Source organism: Trichosurus vulpecula, chromosome 2 (assembly GCF_011100635.1).
Source record: "Trichosurus vulpecula isolate mTriVul1 chromosome 2, mTriVul1.pri, whole genome shotgun sequence".
Lineage (NCBI taxonomy): Eukaryota > Metazoa > Chordata > Mammalia > Diprotodontia > Phalangeridae > Trichosurus > Trichosurus vulpecula.
This window is the reverse complement of record NC_050574.1, coordinates 313,027,687-313,037,331: the sequence shown is the minus strand read 5'-3', so window position 1 is coordinate 313,037,331 and position 9,645 is coordinate 313,027,687.

Below are 9,645 nucleotides of genomic sequence, written 5' to 3'. Positions count from 1 at the left end.
ATCGTGGCTGATACCTACGAATCTCATACAGTCCCTCTTATCTACTAATATTCCACCGGCCCCTTGATCACTGAGTCTTACCATCCAAGATATTAATGGTTCTCCTACTCTTTGGCTGAATCTACTCAAAATATCTGTGACCTCTTGCGGTGAGAAATATTCCTGAATTTCCCTCGTAACTAAATTGTCACCTCGGGTTTCTGTCCTCCTTCTTTCTATGGGACGAACGCTTGTCTGAGTATTTAACCATCTCCCATTCTCTGTGCAAAGGACGTCCTGAACCCTAGTAGCGTTATCTTTCTCAGCCCTTAACATTATCTCATTTTCCCCCCACTCGCTTCCCCTGCCACCATGACAAAGCAGGCAGTCAGGCTTGGTCTGGGCTGAGTTAGGATGTACTCTTGACTTATTTGGCCTCCTGCTGCTTCTAGCCACATTAATAGAAAAGTTCTCATCTGAGTCAGTAGGTTTTTGAGCAGTAGTTTGTTCTCCTGCTATCTGAGATTCCCCTTCTTGCCGTGGGGTAGGAATGCCCCCATCTCTTTCACTTGATCTCAATCTTTCATATACTAGCCGGTAGGCTGATAACACTTCCCAGCTTTGCCTAGATAGTGATGCCCTTGACTGAATCCCAACCTCTTGTAAACACCTTTCCAAATCCTTCAGATCTCCTCTCTGTAGCCTTGGTTCCCAGTTTTCACAGGGTCTGACTTTTTTAGCCAATTCCTTTGCTAGGGACGAATAAAATGGATCCTCCCACCCTGGGATATTCATCTCTTCCTCTGAAGTTCTTCTGCTTCTGAATAGAGATCTTATACCTAGAGATCCCATCTACCTCATTGCCAAATATATTAGGAAGGCAGAATTTATGATTTCAAAGAGAATCTCATATGTGCCTGAAAGGTTCGGAACCGCAGGATATAAGGAATTCTCTAGGCAGAAGGCAGGAGAACTAAAGCATGTATTTACACTCCACAGTAACAGGCCCACAAACCAGCGTCCCCATTTTGATATTTTGATCAAAATCTTCCAGGCCCAATAAGTCAGCCTCGCAAGAGTAACCAGGAGGCCACAGAGAAGCGAGATGGTATAAGGCAAAATCGTATACATGCTTCCCCTCTACGGTAAGAAGATTACCCACTGGCCTCCAGTCGTTGCTCAGCACTCCTCGCTCCACGTGGGTCAGCTCTGCTACTGGAAGCTATGGGTCAGCTCTGCTACTGGCAGCTCAGCTTCGGCTGTAGGAGTCTCTGGCTCCAACCGGAAAAGGAAAAGGGGTCTTCAAGCTGTTCTCTCCCCTCTTACAGAGTTTTCGATATCCTCAAGCGCTGCCTGAATGACCAGGGCCCATTGGTTCTTGAGTTGGCCCCTCCCCCTAGCATAGACCAGGTTAACACCCAATAGGGTGTGGCTCTGGAGTTAACACCTCCCCTCAGCCAGCCCCATGACTCATCACGGAGGAAGTTCTCTGCTTCCCAGAAGAGAAGCAGCAGCAACCAGCAAGGCTCAATGAGGTAAGCTGAGTCACTCAAGGAAAACAAAGGCCACTCTGGCCACAGTTAGGGACCAGGTCAGGGCTGAATGGCTCAGAGTCAAAGGATCATCTATGCTTTGCCTCATGCTCAGCCCTATCCAAGCCATTTTCTAAAGATCAGGGGTAGGGTCAAGGCAGGACATGATTTCTTTCCTGTGTCCTGAAGAGGTACTCATGGCTAGTCCCTTTAGTCCACTCTCTTGATGGATAAAGAAAGTAAGGCCTAAAGGGATAAAGTAATTAGCCCAATGACATTCAGAATTAGAACCACATCATATGACTGACATATTGAAATTGAAGTTCACTAAAATGTCTAGCTTTTTTCAGGAAGGCTACTGTCAAATCATGCCTCCTAACATGCCTGGGGAATTAAAAGGAGAACTTAATGCTGCTTTAAAAAAAAAAAAGGAAAAATTAAAACAAAGACTAACAACAGATTACAGTCCCAGAGCTCTTCATGGTTTACAAAGCACTTTCTTCACACACTGAAAGCTAAGTGACAGGCTAGGAACCTTAGAGCTAGAAAATTATCTAGTCTAACCCCACAATTTATAGGTGAAGAAATTAAGGCTCAAGGAGGTCATTATTTAACCAGGGTCATAAAGTTGGGAAAAGAGTTGAGATTCAAACCTAGCTTCTGTGACTCAGCATTCTCCTTCAATGTGAGAGCCATTTCCATTTTAATGAATGAAGAAATGAAGCAAAACATGAAGAAACAAAGACCAAGGAAGGTTCAGTGGTTTGCTTGAGGTTACTCAGCTTTTCTGGTTAGGTAGCCATGCTGGGATTCAGACCTAGAGCTATGGATTTTAAATCCAGTGATCTTTCTATCACACACACAAACACAACTAAAATATCTTAGGAAGGAGTGATGATAATATTTAATGAAATAGAAAGTAGCAAGGAAAACTTTAAAGGAGTAATGGATGCAACTGAAAGGAGAATCGATATGGTAAGGAATAAAATGGCAGCTTTTTTAGCATTATTATTTTGCTGAAAGACAAAAACAAGCTCAGAAAATAATTCAATTGGAGATTAGAAAACTGATCTAAGTCATGAATTTGGAGATCAGACAAAATGAAGGAAACCTCAGAATTATCAGGGTCCCAGAAAATATTTAAGCCAAAAATAATTTAAACATATTTCACATTTGAGAAATGATATAAGGAATAAGCAATACTCTCCAAATAAAAAGAATTCCTAAACTTCAACAAGAAAAGTCTCAAAGTTCAACTGACCTGGGTACATTATCACAAAACTACAAAAGTCAACAGAGGCATGTGTGTGTGGTGTGTGCGTCTGTCTGTCTATATGTATGTATAATATTTGCATATGTTTTGTGTTTGCATTGTGTACATGCATGTATGTGTACATGTATGCCTTGTATATATACATATATGTTGTGTGCATATATGTGTAAATATATTGTATTTGTGTATATATGTGGCTTTGGAGCCATGTGCATATGCATGTCTACATTTGTATGCAGACACATGCATATACGTATATCTATAGATGCCATATGTATGATACATCTACATGTGCGTATGTAGCCATGTATAGATCTATATCTAGGCACAGTTTAGATATCTAACTGTGTCTTTGTTGTTCAGTTGTGTCTGACTCTTTGTGACCCTATAGATCATAGCATGCCAATGATAACCATGGAGTTTTCTTAGAAAACATATGAGAGTGGTTTGTCATTTCCTTCTCCAGTGAACTAAGGCAAACAGAGGTTAAGTGACTTGCTCTGCATCACACAGCTAGGTAAGTGAGGCTAGTAACTCAGCTAGTAACTCAGCTCAGTCAGGTTTTCCTGACTCTAAGGTGGCTCCATTCATTGAGCCACCTAGCTGCCTTTCTATCTATAGCTACCTACAGATCTATATTATGCCTAGATATAGACATAACTTTTCCCCCTCCTCCCCAAAAGAGTTAATGACTTAGAATAATTGATACTTTTCTATTTTGATTAACTAGTTATTATTTTTATATAAGATCTTTCTTGGCTAAATTTCTTTCTAACAATACTTCCCAACATACTCATGGAATTAAACAGAGAACCAGATATAGCTAAAGAATCTCAGGAGGAATAATAGCAATAATGAACATTTTGATAGCACTCTAAAGTTGATGAATTATGAAAGTTGTCTTGTCTCCATAGAAAGAGAAAAATATAATTTTAGTACTGTATTTGTTAAATTTGTTTATGATATAATTGGACTTGAAAAAAGTAGTAATCAGATGAGCAGAGAGAGAAATAATTAAAGGAAATGGGAGTATGTAATTAAGAGGACATCAGAGGTAAATGAAATAAAAAAGATTGATAAAAGAAAGTAGAGAAAGGAAAGAGAATTATAATACCAAAGTCAATACCTTATCATTGACCAAGGGTATAAGTAAAGGGATATTTAGATTTAGTTTTAAAGACACAGGTAGAACAAAATACAGGAATTCAATTTAGCATTTTTTCATTATGTGATTTAGTAACATAAACCATAAAATAAAAAAGTTTTTATTTCTTTTTGGCAAAAGAATTTGACAAAAAAATGGTTTAAAAATCATATGCAACATTTTAAACACTAATTGTAAATGGATTAAACTCCCTCAAAAGAAGAGAAAATGGTAATGGAACGTATTACAAAACAGGAAATGGCAATAATTTTATGTCATTTAGTGTAAAGTGTTGGACCCAGATTTAAGCAGAAAGGTATGACTGAAATTTACTGTTACAACTAGCTTGTCAAAATTTAGAATTGCAGTGATGTTTAAGAAAAGTTGAATTTAAACCAGAAAGCACTGAGTGACAAACAATAGCTATGACTGTAAAAAACATGACTACAAAGTATAGTACATCATTTATGAATATAAATGCATTACATAGTATTTAAATCTATAAAGAAAAACTCAGTCATGATAGAGAAATAAATGGAAAATGAATGTCAATGTCAACATCCCACTATGAGAATATGACAAATCAAACAAAAAGATAAAAAAAAGAAACAAGTTATAGAATTGAATAGTGTTGATCCAACTGGATATTATAGAAATGTGGATATAATTTAATAGGAAAGGCCAGGAACATACTTTTTCCTATAGATATTAAAATTGATCATGTTTTTAGTCAAATAGAAACCTTAAATAAATTTAGAAAGACAGAAATTTTAATTACTAGATTTATAGACTACAGTGAAATAAAACCAGAAGTACTGAAGAAAATAACATCTTAAAAACTAGACTAGGCCAAATGATAAAAGAGGTACAAAAAGTCAACGAGAAGAAGAATGCCTTGAAAAGCACAATTGGCCAAATGGAAAAAGAGGCACAAAAATTCACTGGAGGAAAAAACTCCTTAAAAAGTAGAATTGGTCAAATGGAAAAGGAGGTACAAAAGCTCACTGAAGAAAATGATTCCTTAAAAACTAGAACTGAGCAAATGGAAGCTAATGACTTTATAAGAAATCAAGAAACAATAAAACAAAAACAAAAGAATGAAAAATAGAAGACGATGTGAAATGGCTCCTTGGAAAAACAACTGACCTGGAGAAGAGATCCAGGAGAAATAATTTTAAAATTATTGGACCACCTGAAAGCCATGATCAAAATAAATAAACAAACAAACAAATAAATAAATAAATGAAGAGCCTAGGCATCATCTTTCAAGAAATTATCAAGTAAAACTGCCCTGATATTCTAGAACCAGAGGGTAAAATAGAAATTGAAAGAATCCACTGATCACCTCCTGAAACAGATCCCAAAATGAAAACTGCCAGGAATGTTATAGCCAAATTACAGAGCTCCCAGGTCAAGAAGAAACTATTGCAAGCAGCCAGAAATAAACAATTCAAGGACCATGAAGCCTCAGTCAGTATAACACAAGATTTATCAGCTTCTACATTAAAGAATCAAAGGGCTTTGAATGTGATATTCCAGAGGGCAAAGTAGCTACAATTACAACCAAGAGCACCTATCCAACAAAACTGAGTATAATCCTTCAGTGGAAAAACAATGAATATTCAATTAGAGGACTTTCAAGCATTCTTGATGAAAAGACCAGAACTGAATAGAAAATTTGACTTTCAAATACAAGACTCAAGGGAAGCCTGAAAAGGTAAACAGGAAAGGGAAGCCATAAGGGACTTAATAAGGTCAAACTGTTTCTATTCCTACATGAGAAGATAATACTCACAACTCATAAGAACTTTCTCATTCTTAGGTCAGTTAGACAAAGTATATATATAGACAGAAGATACAGATGTCAGTTAAATATGAAGGAATAATATCTAAAACAAAATTAAGGAGTAAGAGAGGAACGTACTGGGAGAAATTGAAAGGGGGAGGTAGAATGGAGTAAATTATCTCACATAAAAGAGGCAAGAAAAAGTTTTTACAGTGGAGGGGAAGAGAGGGCAGTGAGTGAAACTTACTCGTCAGAATCGAATCAAAAAGAAAATAACATATACTCAATTGGGTAAAGAAAACTATCTTACACTACAGCAAAGCAGGAAGGGAACAAGAGAACAGGAGGGTGATAGAAGGGATGGCAGAGTGGGGGAAGGGGTAGTCAGAATCAGAACATTTTTTGAGGAGGGACAGGGTGAAAGGAGAAAGACAATAGAATAAAGGTGGTGGGGAGAGGATAAGGGAAATACAGTCAGTGATAATAACTGTGAAAAAAATTTTGAAACAAGTTCCTCTGACAAAGGGCTTATTTCTCAAACATATAGAGAACTGAGTCAAATTTATAAAAATATGAGCCATTCCCCAATTGATAAATCAAAAGATATGATCACTTTTCAGATGAAGTATTCAAAGCTATCTATAGCCACATAAAAAAAATGCCCTAACTCACTATTGATTGGAGAAATGCAAATTAAAAAAATTCAGAGGTACTACCTCATACCTATTAGGTTGGCTAATAGGACAGAAAAGGAAAATGACACATGTTCAAGGGGATGTGGGGAAAATGGCACATTAATGCATTGTTGGTGGAGTTGTGAACTGATTCAACCATTCTGTAGAGCAGTTTGGAACTATGCCTACATTTGTATCCCAAAAAAGATTAAAAAAAAAGGAAAAGGACCTATATGTACAAAAATATTTATGGCAGCTCTTTTCTGGTAGCAAAGAATTGGAAATTGAGGAGATGTCCATTAATTGGGGAATGGCTGAACAAATTGTGGTATGTGATTATGATGGAATACTATTGTGCTATAAAACATGATGAGAAGGATGCTCTTAGAAAAACCTGGAAAGACTTACATGAGCTGATACAAAGTGAAATGTATTGTGTACAAGGTAACAATACAATAGTATAAGATGATTAACTGTGAATGACCTGTGTATTCTCAGCAATACAATGATCCAAGACAACTCTGAAGAACTTACGATGAAAAATGCTATCCATCCCCAGAGAAAGAACTAATGGTGTCTGAATACAGATTGAAACATATTTTTTACTTTCTCTATTTTTCTTGAGGTCTGGTGGGGTATTTTTGTTCTATGTTTTCTTTCACAACATGACTAATACAGAAATGTTTTGCATGACTACACAAGTGTAACCTATATCAAATTGCTTGCTTTCTCAATGGCGGAGGGGGCGGTGCGGGGAGCAGGTTTGAGAAGGAGGAAGGAAGACAATTTTGAACTCAAAGTTTTAAAAAGAATGTTAAAAATTGTTTTTACATGTAACTGGGGAAAAATAAAATACTGAATAAATTTTAAAAAAAGAAATTAGAAAATGAACAAAATTGTACCCTAAAGGAAAGTAGAAAGGAAGATACTATCAAATTAAGGAATTGGTAGAGATTATTATGCACAGCTTTAAGCAAATAAATTTGAGCCTAAAAGAAATGAGTGAATATCTACAAAAACATGAAATACTCAAATTGCCCCTCAAAAAGGATTATTTTCTTTAGATTGGATATTTACAAACTAAATAGAACAATCTTGAAAGGATAAATTGGAAAAACCATAAATGAGCTGACATAAAAAGCCTCTTGAACAAACCATATTCACAGGATTGTTATTTTTTTCTATTTATTCAACTTTTAACAAGGGATATTTATTTCAAAGGTATAGCAACAACAAATGCACAAATGTGTCCCCAAACTTCAGGAGTGTACTCCCTTGGTCTCTGGGGGGAAATAGGCTCATAACTTATCTCCATTCCTGCATAACACTAGTTCCACCAAGTTCAGGTCCAGATAGGACATAACTTCAGGATGAGTCCTGGGTCTCAATTTCCACTGACTTGAGTATACAAGGTCACTCCAATTTCATGATCCTTGGGATATGGAGGCTAGAATGGCTTTTAAAAATCTGGCCTCAAACATGAGAACTCCAAAGCACCCTCTAGACTCTGTTAGACCAGGATCCAAGGTGACTTCCAGATGTTTTGAAGCTCCCAATGTTGAGGAGGTTCTACTCCCTTCTCCTAAAGCAGAAAAGAACGATTGCAGATGCCAAGAACCCAGGCCCATTTCTCAGGATACATGGCCTCAAAGGAGAGAAGGCCCCAAGGCCCCAATAGCATCACCTTTCACTGTACCAGAGAGCAAAGGAGTTACCAAATGACTCCTTCTCTCCAGATGACTCACAAGTTGATTCTTTTCAGCCTTCAAAGAACAAGTAATCCAGAGTTTTTTCTAAAGATAGAGAAAAGTCATAAGCAAATCAATTTTTTTTTATGAAACAAATATAGCTTGGATTTCCAAACCTACCTGACAAGGCTGAAAAAGCAAACTATGAGCCAATTTCTTAAATGTCAATGCAAAAATATTAAATAAAGCATTGACAAATAGAAGAGAAAACATTCCAATATTTCAACATGCTTTTCTATCCATTTATATGGCCACAACCTCAATCTTACAGAATCTAGGGTCAGGAAAATTAATCCACTTATCCACCCTAGAATACAGAGTGATTAGTGTCTAAGTGTATGAAAACTACTCTCCCTCTCCAATCTTATGTTCACTATATTTAACGGCTACCCCTAAACACCACACCGTGCTTCAGCATCATATCCCATGCAGCTGCGGATCTAGACCATTTCACCATCTACCTGTCAGAGAGAACATACCTCAGTGCCAGACTTTCTACCTCCCAAGAACAAAATAGCCCTCCTTAATTATCATGTCTTCCGCTACTAGAATGCAAGCTTCTAATGGAGAAGGACTCTGTTTTTAAAATATTGTAGCCCTAGAGCTTAACACAGCACTTGGCACATAGTAAGCACTTAATAAATGCTTTTTCATTCATTTCATTTATGTATCACCATTTGCCAATGTCATTCCCTACATTAAAATGCTCAGTGACTAACCTATTGTCTAAAGAATAAATTAGTATTTGCTTAGATTGGCATATGAGGCCCTTTATGATTTCATTGTTATTTATCCTTTGAGCCCCTCTAAATTCCAGCCAAACTGGACCACTGGCCATTCCAAAAACTATACCTTATTTCCCACCCCTGCACATTTATACAATGGTATATACTCCCCATGACTGAAATGGACTCTTCCTATCTGCTTCAGGCAGCTAAGTAGCACAGAGCTGAGTGCTGAGTCTGGAGTTAGGAAGACCTAAATTTAAACCTGGCCTCACTTATTAACTGTATGATCTTGGGCAAGTAACCCAATTTAACCTCTATTTGCCTCCATTTTCTCAACTCTAAAACAAGGTGATAATAGCACCTACCTCCCATGATTGTTGCAGAGGGACAACATCTAGTAGAAGCGTAATAAATGCTTGTTTACTTCCTTTCTCTCAGAATCCCTTTTTTCTCTCAAGGCTCAATTCACATGTTACGTCCTTGGTGAAGGCTCTTCTGATCCTAGCTGTCAGTGTACTATCTGCTCAATTGTCCTTGTACTATACTTACTTGTATATATGTTATAAAGTTATTAGAGCCAAAATAGATGGATCCAATAATATGAAATATAAATATTTTATGCAAGAAAATAAATATATCTGGAATAAGATGAAAACCAGATGGGTGGGGGAATCTTTGCAGTAAATATACTTAAATATTTAGATTAAGCTCATCAGTGTGTATATTCCCTCCATTGGTACAAAGGCAACCCTGCCATGACTTACCATCCAGCATTATCTTG